Source organism: Orycteropus afer, unplaced genomic scaffold, assembly GCF_000298275.1.
Source record: "Orycteropus afer afer isolate SDZICR_OR568_19922 unplaced genomic scaffold, OryAfe1.0 scaffold00020, whole genome shotgun sequence".
Classification (NCBI taxonomy): Eukaryota; Metazoa; Chordata; class Mammalia; order Tubulidentata; family Orycteropodidae; genus Orycteropus; species Orycteropus afer.
In genome coordinates, this window is record NW_006921607.1 from 2,728,493 (window position 1) to 2,741,352 (window position 12,860).

Genomic DNA, 12,860 nt, shown 5'->3' on the forward strand with positions numbered 1-12,860 from the left:
TTCTCTTGTTTATATATATATATATATATTTGGTGTAACTGAATGGGAGACAGCAACTGTTCCCACACAACCCAACCATACCTGCATCTTCTGTAGCCCCACCCACTGAGTGAGGGCCACCACTTGCTTTTGCACCAACTGACCAGCTTTTGCATCAACTGACCAATGACAGACTGTGGCCAATATCAGCTCAACTCACCCTCAACTGCTCTTTATGAACAGCTAACAGAGATCTGTGCACACACTCTCATTCTCTATCACACCCAGCAGGAGATAGGTGGTGAGTACCTAAGTGCTAACAACTGGCAGATAGAGGAGCAAAGTACTATGTATAGATATATATGCAGATACATCAAAACAAAACAAAGAAAAAAAAATCTTAGGTGAATCACACCAACATACAACCACAAATTAAACATAAATACAACATCACAGTGTCTTGGAAACAACTGACCATTACAGTCCAAACAAAGAAGCAAGATAAAGTAGTAGAAACAGGAGACTATGATACAGATCCAGAAAACATCCCTGAGGAAGAAGCAGCATTGGAACTCCCTGATAAGGCACTCAAGAATTATATTTAGGTACCTTCAACAGATTGAGAGACAGATCAAGAAAAGCACTGACAAAATTAAGGAAAATACAGAATATTGCAACTCAAGTCTTGAATTTTTTCTTTAGTTCTTTCAGCTTGAGAAATACCAAGTGTGTTCTTCCCTTCCAGTTTCCTAACTCCAGGTCAAGATGGTGGCCGCCCAGCATTAAACCAAGTACAAGGCCCTTCTGAGCACAGGCCATGAAGAACCATACAGGTTGCATACCCATGAAGCCCATTGTTATGCATTAAATATATGTTGAAGTCCTAACCTTTGTAAAGAAGACTTGGTTTGGAAATAAGATTTTTCTTTTGTTGTGTTAATGAGGTCATAACAGAGCAAGGTGGGTCCTAAACCTAGTCCCTTCTCAGTGGTGTCTTATAAAGAAGAAAAACACACTTGGACACACACACACAGGGGGAAGACCTGTGAAGATATATCTGCAAGCAGCCAAGGAATGACAAGAAATGCCTGGGGCTACAGAGATGAAAGAGAAAAGAAACTTCCCTAGAACAGAAAGAGAAAGAGAAGGAGAGAGGGAGAGATAGAAAGAGAGAGAGAGAGAGAGAGAGAGAGAGTTAGCCTAACCCTGCTGATGCCCTGAATTTCTGTCCTTTAAAGCTACTCACTTTTGGTAATTTTTGCAGCACTAGGTGGAGCTCTGGTAGCATAGTACCTAAGGCATTTGACTGCTAACCAGAAGGCTGGTGGTTCAAACCCACCAGTCACTCCTCAGAAGGAAGATTGGGCAATCTACTTCCATAGTGATACCGCCTTAGGAACCCAAGGAGGGTCACTATGAGTCACAATTGACTCGATGGCAGTGACTATTTTTTATTTTTTATTTATTTTTTGGTTTAGGTAACTAAGACACCCACCCTGAAAGACAACAACAAAAGCTGAGAATTCCCCATGACTTCCTTTTTGCCAGGCACTTGCAAACCCTTTTACCCTTTGTGACTCATTTAATCACAACAACCATGTGAATTTGAGGCAGATAGTCTTATTGTCTTTTCTAACAGATGAGGAAACTGAGGCTGACATAGATAATGTGTCTCAGAATTCCCTGGAGATGGAGATCAACACCATTGGTTGCCTTCACTCCAGAGCCCAGGCTTTTATTCCCTACCCTCTTCTGACCCCTCAGGAAAAACCTGGACCACGCAATCGCCTCCCTGCCGAAGGTGCCTGCATTTACCTTACACTTGGGCACCTGGCTTCTGGCCTTTCCCTTTCAGTCCTTCTCCCACGCAAGAGCCAGGGGATCCACCAGAACAGAAGTCTGACCTCATCTCTCCCACTTAAAACCCTTCCTTGGAATCCAACAGCTGCGGGATAGACCCAGACTCCCTAACATGTCTTCCAAGCCTCAAGAACCCACCTCCAGCCCTGCCTGCTTCTCCATTTCAGACCATTCCAAACTGCTCATGTGACTTACTTTTACTCTTGGTATTATTTATTTTCCTTTGGCTTTGCTCCCACTGTCCTCTCTGCCTGGGGCACGACTCCGAAGGGCGACGGCGTTGCCCTGGGCACACTGGCCATTGAATATTTTAAAACGCTCTTTGGAATGATATTTCCCAGGCAGAGATCTCTGCAGGGGCAGGAAAAGGAAGAGATTCAGAACGTGAGCTTGGGAATCACACAGGGTCTGGTCCTGCATGACCTTCTGAAAACTATTTATCCTTCCCAGCCTCTGTTTCCTCATCTGGAAAATGATGGTCAGAATAGAGCCTCTATTGTGAGTATTCAGTAAATGAAAGCAGGTCTAAGAGCCTGCACAGGCCAGATAAAGCCCAGTAAAGGGAGGTTGTGTCCCACTGCACACCCATGGAAGGTGCTAGCTGCATGTTCTGGGCCCTCCTGAACCCCATTTACCTCCCCTCATCCTTTGTTTTCTTCCCATGCCTCTGTGTGCCTTTGGTGGCTATGCAAGGAAGACTTATCTCTTTCTTGTCACAAAGACCCCAAGGCCAGTGCTGTGTCAGCCAGAAAACTCTGCTGACCATCAGTAGGGAAGCACCTGGAACCAATCCAAGCCAGATTCTAAGAACAGCTCCTCCAGAAAGCTGCAGGTGGGAAGCTGAGGCCATTCAGATCAATTTCTCCACTCTGAAATGTTGTTAGACTTTGCTTATTATTCTTCCCAACCAGGTAGAAGTCTTGTTACAGCATGCATATCCACACAAGGGGGTCCTAGGGGCCCAGTGTCCTTATCAAGGTCACCTCCTGATGTTACTGTTGGGTTGATTTCGCAACCCTCCACATCCCACTGATTTTTCCATGTCTACTCTACTTCCATAGTGATACAGCCTCAGAAATCCAGGGAGGGGTCACTATGAGTCAGATCAGACTCCACAGAAGTGAGTGACTAGGTAGAGAGAGAGTCAGTGAACCTGAAGGAAACTCTCAATTAGATGGATGGACACAATAGCTTCAACAATGAGCTCAAACAACATGTACATGGTGCAGGACAGGAAAATCTTTTGTTCTGATACACATAAGGTTGTTGTGAGCCAGAACAGCAACAAGTGACAACAATGACCTCTCTATGGGATTCTTGCAGGCAAGAGTCAGTATTGTGTGAGTCTGGTTAGACTTGAATACTTCCAGGGATGGGAAGCTGACTTCCTCTCTAAGGCTGCTATTTCCACCGTGGTACAACATTGACCATTGAGAGTATTTATTTTTGTGGGCTGTTTATAAAAGATTCACAGGCAGAGAGAAGTTCACTCACAGCCTTTTTCGAAGAACACTGAAGAGCAGGGTCAAAATCCTACTCAGCATTTCTGACTTTTGAAAAGTTCAGGTTAGGTTATTGGGCTAGAATGTTTCAAGGAGTGGAAATAAGTACAGGAACTCATTACTGGAAGTGCCCAGGGCTCTGATTTCACAGTTGGCCTGTTAGACACTTACAAGTTTAGTTGTTGGCTTCATGGACTCCAAATCAGCCCAAACCAGCCACCATCCCATTCCCACTCCTCTTCGATTGAGCTAACTATACTGGACACCTTGAAATACCACTCTCTCTCTCTCTTCCCTCTCCCTCTCTTTCCTGTGAAACAGGTCTTGATCCTCCACAATGCCAGGAAGAACCAATGCCCAGTCTTGTTTGTGAGAGGATCAGAGGAGAGCTCCAAGAAGAACTATGCTGAGTTGAATTTTAAAAGATGAGGAGAAGCAAGGGAAGGAAATCCTGTGTGGAGGTAATGAAAACCACGAGGCAAGAAACCTGGCAGGAGTCATTTGGTGTTGCTTGGCTGGTGGGTAAGTGTAAGGGAGGCGAGCAGGAGGATGAGGGCATTGGGCAGGTCAGGCAGACTGTGGAGGAGACATAAAACATCTTGTCAAGGAAACAGCCACTGAAAGGCAGTGAGCAGGGACACATGAGGCTCAAACAGAGGGTTAGAAGCAGAAGATGAGTAATAACCTCCATGATACTGAGCCATCAAATCCTACAGGTTTTGCTGTCCTTGAGAAAGTTTAGCCACTGGATATGGACTGTCAGAAAGCAATATCCAACTCCAGCCAGCAGTGGGCAGAGCCCAGGTATCCTGCCTGGCAGCTTCCAATGACACCTGGGAAGGTGGGACAGCCACAAGCTGTGGGAGATCTTAGGCAGCCGGGTTAGGGAATCACAGTTATTCTGATGTCTATTTTCTCTGCTTGGGATCAGTTTACCATTTTGCCAAATGTCCGATTTTGGCTTGTATTCCCCTTGCATCATTAAAAAAAATACATGCACATAATTAGCTGTGACTATCTGCTTACAAAACCTCCAGTGTCTGCTCACAGTACCATTGTCAACCACCACAATGGAAACACACCGTGTTTCTGGGGTCGGTAGTGAATTTCTTTTGGAGGCTGTCTTGGTTGTCTAGTGCTGCTATAACAGAAGTACAAATGGGTGGCTCTAAAGAACGGAAATTTATTTTCTCAGGAGGCTAGAAGTCTGAATTCAGGGCACTGACTACAGGAAAAGGCTCTCTCTCTGTCGGCTGTCTTTCTTTCGGGAAGATTCTTGTTCAGCTTCCATAGCCCCTTGGTCCTTGGTCCCTGGGACGTCCCCATGCACCATCTATTCAATCTAGAACACTCAGCAGTGATTATTAGGTTTAGAACATAGTCTGCACTGATATGGCCTCATTACTGTAACAAAGAAAACCCTGTTCCCAAATATGATTACATCCACAGCTATAGGAGTCAGGACTCCAACATGGATTTTTGGAGGATAGAATTCAATTCATAACAGAGGGCTGAGGAGACTGTGTATATTGAGCCCATCCTAAGAATTTTTATTAAACCAAACCAAACCCGCTGCCATGGAGTCAATTCCAACTACAGAGACCCCCAGTGGGTTTCCAGGGTTGTAAATCTTTACAGAAGTAGATTGCCTCATCTTCCTCCCATGGAGCAGCTGGTGGGTTTGAACTGCCATCCTTCTGGTTAGCAGACAAATACCTAAGCCATTACACCATTTGGGGAGATATAGTATGGTATAAGTCAATAGTTCACCCTTGAAAATCCAAGTACTTGTCAGGTGGGGTCTGGTGTCTTGAGATCTTTCAAGCCTCTGAGAAGATTCTTTCTCTTTGCCTTTGGGGTTTTTGCCTCATCAAGAGGTTCTGTTTTCTTTGTGCTGATTTCACCATGTCTGTAATGTGAAACCTTTTGATTTTGAACATTTGCAAATTTCAAGAAAAACACAACTAGTTAGAAGGCAGTGAAACCAAATCAGATGGCATAAAAACATGTAACTTTTCACAAGACGCTCTTTAATTTTCTTTTGTTCTGCCTAACATAAGACTTTTAGCTAATTAATACTTGAGCTACATTTATTGGGCACTCAACTCAACATAAATAAACATTACCCTGAAGGGTAATAGTATTGGAGTGGTGTGTGCTCTAACACTTTATTAGGATGCCATGCTTAAGGGTGGAAAGGTCTACAGTAATTCTTTCATGGATGTAGCTCGATTAGAGAAAATGAAACCCAAAGACAGCGGCATCAACAAAAATAACATGTGAAATCTCAATCAAATGTTGCTGGGTGTGTAAATCCGGTCTGTCACAAAACCCCTTGTTGACGGGGAAGCTTCTTGGACATCCATCATGTTAATTTATCTCTCCAATTACAAAAAAATATATGCACATAATTAGCTGTGGCTATCTGCTTACAAAACACCCAGTGTCTGGGCACAGAACCGTTGTAAACCAGCACAATGGAGAGGATTCAGTTGCAGGGAGGTTACACTCCAGCAGGGTAATGTGAACTGGAGCTATCCACAAGTTGCAATAACCCACACAGATGAGCTCACTACTGGGGGAGGAACGTGATGCAGGGCAGCAGGGAGGTCGTGGAGATCTGGAGAGTAGCTAAGTATCCCTGCCAGATTTTTAAATTATAAGCAGCATGGTGTTATTGTTCTGGTTACCTACTGCTGCTCTGACAGGAATATACCACAAATGGGATGGCTTGAACAAACAGGAGTTTATTCTCTTACAGTTCAGGAGGCTAGAAGTCCGAGTCCAAAGTGCCAGGCTCTAGGGGCTGTGTGAAAGCCCCTAGGTCGACAAAGAAAATGGCACAGTCCCAATGTTACCAAACCACATGGCGGGCCATTAACTCAAGTCCATTGAAAGTCCCAAGGTAGGCAGAGTACGGCAGGCTACTGAACAATGACATAGCTACATGCAGGGTTCAAACGTGCCATAAGCTAGAGACCATTCCCAAGGCTTCTCCTTATATACAGGAAGCAGATCACATCCCTAAAGCAGCTACTCGGATGCTCACAGTGGATTCCGCCATGGAGTTGATTGCCAGTCTCATCATGGGGAATACTACATCCAGCTGCCCAGCCACTCAACCAGGCCCGGCCAAGTTGACACACAAACTGAGCTACCACAGTTGTAGACTGATTGTGTCTCACAAAGTGTTGGAATCTTAACACCTATATTTGGAATATAATCCTGTTTGGGAATAAGGTTTCCTTTGTAATTTTAATGAGGTCTGGTTGTGCAGTGGTTAAGTGCTCGGCTGCTAACCAAAAAGCCGGTGGTTCAAACCCACTGCTCTGTGGGAGAAAGATGTGACAGTCTGCTTTTGTAAAGATTGTTGTTGTTGTTGTCATGTGCTGTCGAGTTGGACCCGACTCATAGCGACCCCTCTTTGGGTTTCTGAGGCAGTTATCACTTGGAAGTAGATTGCCCCATCTTCCTTCCGAGGAGTGGCTGGTGGGTTAGAACCGCCAGCCTTCTGGTTAGCAGTCAAGTGCCTTAGGCACTATGCCACCAGAGCATTGGAAACCCTATGAGGTGGTTCTACTCTGCCTTATCAGGTTATTATGAGCTGAAATCAACTCCATGACAATGGATTTGGTTTTTTGGTTTTAATCAGCATAGGGTGGGTCCTCAATCTAATTATTTATGAGTTATAAAAAGAGTAGATTAGACACAAGACGAGCACAAAGTGAGGAAGACAGATGCCATGTGAGGATCATCTATAGGCTAGGGAACCAAAGAATGCCCAGATTTACTGACAAGGAAGAAACTGACCCATTTAAATTCTAGTTTAGCCTCCAGAATTGTGAGAAAATAAATTTCAGGTTTGAAAGCCACCCACTTGTGGCATTTTTCTTACAACAGCAATAGGAAAGTAAGAAAATTGATTTCTAGGGATTCTTTGGGCAAGGACTTACTTCCTCCACCTTTCTTGATCAGCACTGAATGGGGCCAAAAGGGTCTTGTCTGTGAGGAAGTGCTGGTGTGGTTCTTGCCATTTCTGGTCTCAGTCAGGAAGTTGGACCCACACTGAAGTATCTGGGACCTATTACCCCCAGGGCAGGGGATATTACTGCATGATGTAACCAGACAGATGAAGAGATCTGGCTGGGCACAGTCTACACAGCCCATGAGAAAAGAACACAATCATCTGGTGTCTAGGGGGCCACATTTTTGTTTGTTTTATACCTGCTTCTTTCCCCAGCACCACAAGAAGAATACTCAGCATATGAAAAGTTGTTGTTGTTGTTGTTGTTATGTGCCGTCGAGTCGGACCTGACTCATAGAGACCCCTCCTTGGGTTTCTGAGGCAGTATCACTACGGAAGTAGATTGCCCCATCTTCCTTCTGAGGAGTGGCTGGTGGGTTTGAACTGCCAGCCTTCTGGTTAGCAGTCAAGTGCCTTAGGCACTAGGCTACATAGGAAAAGTAGGAAGCCCTTATCTGTCTTTATCTGCCCCATGGAGATACAGACATTGAAAACCTGGAAACGTTCCTCACAGCAAGTTCGGCGAATAAGTCAACCTCTATTTGTGGGTGTCACCTGAGTCAAGCAGATGGGAACTCAAATCCTTCTTCAGTCTCCCACTACAAAAGGACTATAAGCAGGACATTAATGATTTCACCCCCTCTGTTTCTTCATCTGTAATCTACCAAGAGATACCATCAAAATAACCCTGGTTCCCAGTAACCCCACGTGTGTCCGTGAAGATTACGTTCCATAGGATTTTTTTTCCAAATAATTTATTTTTGTTATTGTTGTTTAGAACTATACAACAACAACAAAAATACACCAATTCAAGTTTCTACCTGTACAATCAAGTGGCATTTATTACATTCTTTGAGTTGTGCAGTTATTTTCACCCTCTTTTTTAAGTTGTTCCTCCTCCATTAACATAAACTCACTGCCCTCTAAGGTTCCCATCTAATCTTTCAAATTGCTGTTGTCAGTTTGATCCCATACAGATAGTTCTTAAAAGAACACAATGTTCAAGGCAGACATTCTTCACTAGTTAAGCTAAACCATTGTTTGCTTTTAAGAAGACTTCAAGGGATATTTTGGTTTAAGGTCTAAAGATTATCTTAGAGCAATAGTTTCAGGAATTCATTCTGCCTATATGGCTCCATAAAATTTGAAATTCTGTCCTGCATTTTCCCCCTTTCAATCAGGATTCGTCTATAGAATCTTGGATCAAAATGTTCACTGATGGTAGCCAGGCACTATCTAGTTCTTCAGGTCTCATAGCAAAGGAGGCAGTTTTTCATGGAGGAAATTAGCCACACATTCCACACCCTCCTCCTATTCTGTACTTTCCTTCTTTCTCTGTTGCTCCAAGAGAAAAGAGAGCAACTGTCATGCTTTGGAAGGTCACTTGTAAGATATGAAGACCCCAGGCAGTATGCAACAAACTAAGAGGTAAAACAGAAACACTAAATACTTTATTGGTCCAATTAATTGGGATGTCCCATGAAGCCATAACCCTAAATCTCCAAATCAAGGAAACAAATCCTGTGAGGTGTTTGGTTGTACTTAAACAGTCTCAGCAGCTACTCTCTCTCTTTTTTTTTTTTTTCTTTTGTCATTGTTGTAAATATATCCATTACACAACTTTTGCGAGTTCAACTTTTTACAAGTGTACAACTTATTGACAGCAATTATAATAATTGTCTGTGCAGCCCTCCCCTTAATCAATGAGATTTTTCCATCACCATAAACCAAAACTCAGTACTCCATAAGCAATAAGCCCCATACCCACTACCTCCCACTCCTGGTGACTACTAAGAAGCTTTGGTCTCTATGCATTTGCCTGTTCTTATCTTTTTATATAAGTGAGGTCATACAATATTTGTCCTTTTGTGATTGACTTATTTCACTCAGCATAATGTTTTCAAGCTCCATTTATATTGTAGCGTGTATCAAGACTTCATTTCTCTTACTGGCTGAGTAGTATTGTATTATATGTGTGTACCACATTTGTTTATCTATTCATTGTTGATGGGCATTTAGATTGTTTCCATCTTTTGACTATTATGAATAGTACTGCAGTGAACATTGGTGTACAAATATCTATCTGAGTCTCTACTTTTAAATCTTTGGGGTATATACCTAGGAGTGCAATTGCTGGGTCACAGAGCAGGTCCATTTTTAGTTTTTTGAGGAATTACCACACTGTTTTCCACAATGGCTGTACCATTCTGCATTCTCACCAGCAATGGATAAGGGTTCCAACTTCCCCTCATTCCCACCAATGTTTCTTATTTTTTGTTTTGTTTTTTCTCTTAGCCATTGTAGTAGGAGTGAAATGGCATCTCATTATGGTTTTGATTTGCATCTCTCTGACGGCTAATGGTGTTGAGCATTTTTCATGTGTTTGGTGGCCTCTGTAGTGAAATGTCCTCTTTGGTGAAATGTCTATTCAAGTCCTTTGCCCATTTTATGATTGGGTTATGTATCTTTTTGTTGTTAAACTGTCCAAGTTTTATATATATTTTGGTTATTAGACTCTTATCAGGTATTTTCCCAGTTGGTAGCTTGTCTTTTCACATTTTTTATAAAGTCTTTTGAGGAACAATAGCTTTTACTTTTTATGAAGTCTCAATGACCTATTTTGTGTTTTTTCTGTGTTTGCTTTTGTTCACTACAGTGAAACCTGTGAAAGTTGAAACTGTGTGTCATGGGTTGAATTATGTCCCCAAAATATGTGTCAACTTGGCTGGGCCATAATTCTCAGTGGATTGGCAGTTATATGATGATGTAATTTGGCAATTTTGTAATGATTGCCTGCCAAGATGTGATAGGCCAATCAGTTGTAAAAGGTTTAGGGTGAGGTGTGATACCCTTTATCCCATCACAGCCTTAATCCAATATAAGGGGAGCTTCCCTTATCTTACAAGACATAAAAGGAGAGAGAAGCAAGTAGAGACACAGGGACCTACTAGCACCAAGAAAGAAGAGCTGGGAGTGGACTGCGTGCTTTGGACCCAGGGTCTTAGTGCTAAGAACCTCCCAGAACCAGCCGACACAGAAACAGAAAGATTTCCCCTAGAGTTAGCACCCTGAATTCAGACTTCTAGCCTCCTATACTGTGAAAATATAAATTTCTGTTTGCTAAAGCCATCCACTTGTGGTATTTCAGTTATAGCAGCACTAGCTCTGGAGGCGTAGTGCCTAAGACACTTGACTGCTAACCAGAGGTTGGCAGTTCAAACCCACTAGCCACTCCTGGGAAGGAAGGTTGGGCAATCTACTTCCATAGTGATACTGCCTCAGAAACCCAAGGAGGGCTCTCTATGAGTTGGAGATGACTCTCTGGCACATAACAACAACAACAACAGATAACTAAGACCCTGTGTAAGGCAGAAATCTTTTTAACAACTATTTGTTATTAAAAAGCATGAAGGTCAAAACAATTAGGATTATTAAGCATGAATACCTATTTCTAGTCCTTGGTATCCTGTTAGTATCTTTTGTAGGGCAGTCTGGTGGATATGAACGCTCTCAGCTTCTATTTGTCTGAAAATATTTTAATTTCATCATCATTCTTGAATGACAGTTTCACTGGGCACAGTATTCTTGGTTGACAGGTTTTTTTTGTTTGTTTGTTTTCTTTTTCTTTTCTTTCAGCACTTTAAATATATCATTCCTTTGCTTTCTGGCTTCCAATGTTTCTGAAGAGAATTTGGCACTAAATCTTATTAGAGGTTCTTTGTATGTGACTACCTGCTTCTCTTTCACTGCTTCCATGATTCTCTTTTGGCTTTTTTTGTTTCTTTTCAGAGCCTAACTGGTGGTGTAGTGCTTAAGGCGTTTGACTGCTAAGTAGAACACTGGCGGTTCAAACCCACCGGCCACTTCTTGGAAGGAAGACTGGGCAATCTACTTTTGTAGAGATACCACCTCAGAAACCCAAGGAAGGGTTGTTATGAGTCAGATTCGAGTTGACGGCAGTGAGTTTAGTTTGTTTTTTAACTGTGATATGTCTTGGTGTAGATCTCTTTGGGTTTATCCTGCTAAGAGTTCACTGAACTTCTTAAATTTATAGATTCATGTCTTTCATCAGATTGGGGAAATTTTCTATCATTATTTCTTCAAATATTCTTTCTGCCCCCTTCTCTTTCTCATCTCCTTTTGGAATTCCCATGATGTGTATATTAGATCTCTTGCAGTTGTCCCATAATTCCATTAAACTGTGCTCAGCCTTGCTGAGCCTCCATTTTTATTATACTTCAGCCTCTGTAATTTTGAATATTTTATTGTCTAATTTGCTGATTCTTTCTTCTGGATTAAATCAGTTGTTAAATCCTTCTATTGTGTTGTTCATTTTCGTTATTGTCCCTTTCAGTTGCAGTATTTCTGTTTGGTGTCTTTTTATGTCTTATTTTAGGTTCTTAATTTTTTCTTGTATTGTTTTCCTTATTTCTTTTAGATCTTTTTCTGTTTTCCCTTAACTCTTTAATTAAGTTAACATTGTTGTATTATATTCTTTTCTTTATTGGGTCTTCCACAGATGCACTTTCATTCTATCACATCATTTGAATGAGTTATTGTTTATCTTGTGTGTCTAGGATTTATTGTTGGGACATTTGTATTTTAGAGGATGTTAACTTTCTTAGTTCTTCTAGTATTTGGAGTTTGTGCCCAGACTACTTTCTGCTAAAAACTCAGGCACACAGGGCTTTCGGGCTTTGCTTACCACTTCCTCTCCCTCTTTGTGATAGTTCCTTCTCTCTCCCTAGTTTAATTAGGTTTCAGAAGTTCTCAGTTTTCAACTTTCAAATACTCCCCAACACACCAGAGAACTCTGTAGTCAATTTGTCTACCAGCAGGCACCACCACTCAGGCAAGATATCACACACTAATCAATCTGTCCACCAGAGGATCCAACCCTCTCTCTCTCTGGCTACTGCTTCTGTCTCTTCGGTTTCTGCAATCACATTTTCAGTTGGAAAACCCACACCCAGCAGACCTTTTCAAGGCTGGGTGTTGCCCTCTGGTTTTGCCTGAGGCTTTCTTCCCTGCTCTGTTGTTCTTGTTATGTGCCTGGAGTCGGACCCCACTCATAGCAACCCCTCCTTTGGTTTCCAAGGCAGTATCACTATGGAAGTAGATTGCCTCATTTTCCTTCCAAGGAGTGGCTGGCGGGTTAGCAGTCAAGTGCCTTAAGTAAGCACTAAGCTACTAGAGCTCCCCCTGCTCTGTTAGGGCTGCTTATAGCTGAGTTGCCATTTAGGGGAAGCACAGGCAGACTTTTCCTCTGCTTCAGGAGGAGGAACCAAACCAAACTCATCGCCATCAAGTCATTGTCCGACTCACAGCGACCCCTCCTTGGGTTTCCAAGGCAGTATCTTGAAGTAGATTGCCCAATCTTCCTTCTGAAGAGTGGCTGAGTGGTTTTCAACAGCCAGCCTTTTAGTTAGCAGTAAATGCCTTAGGCACTATGCCACCAGAACTCCCTCAGGAGGAGGGGCTGGCATTCCTCCCCA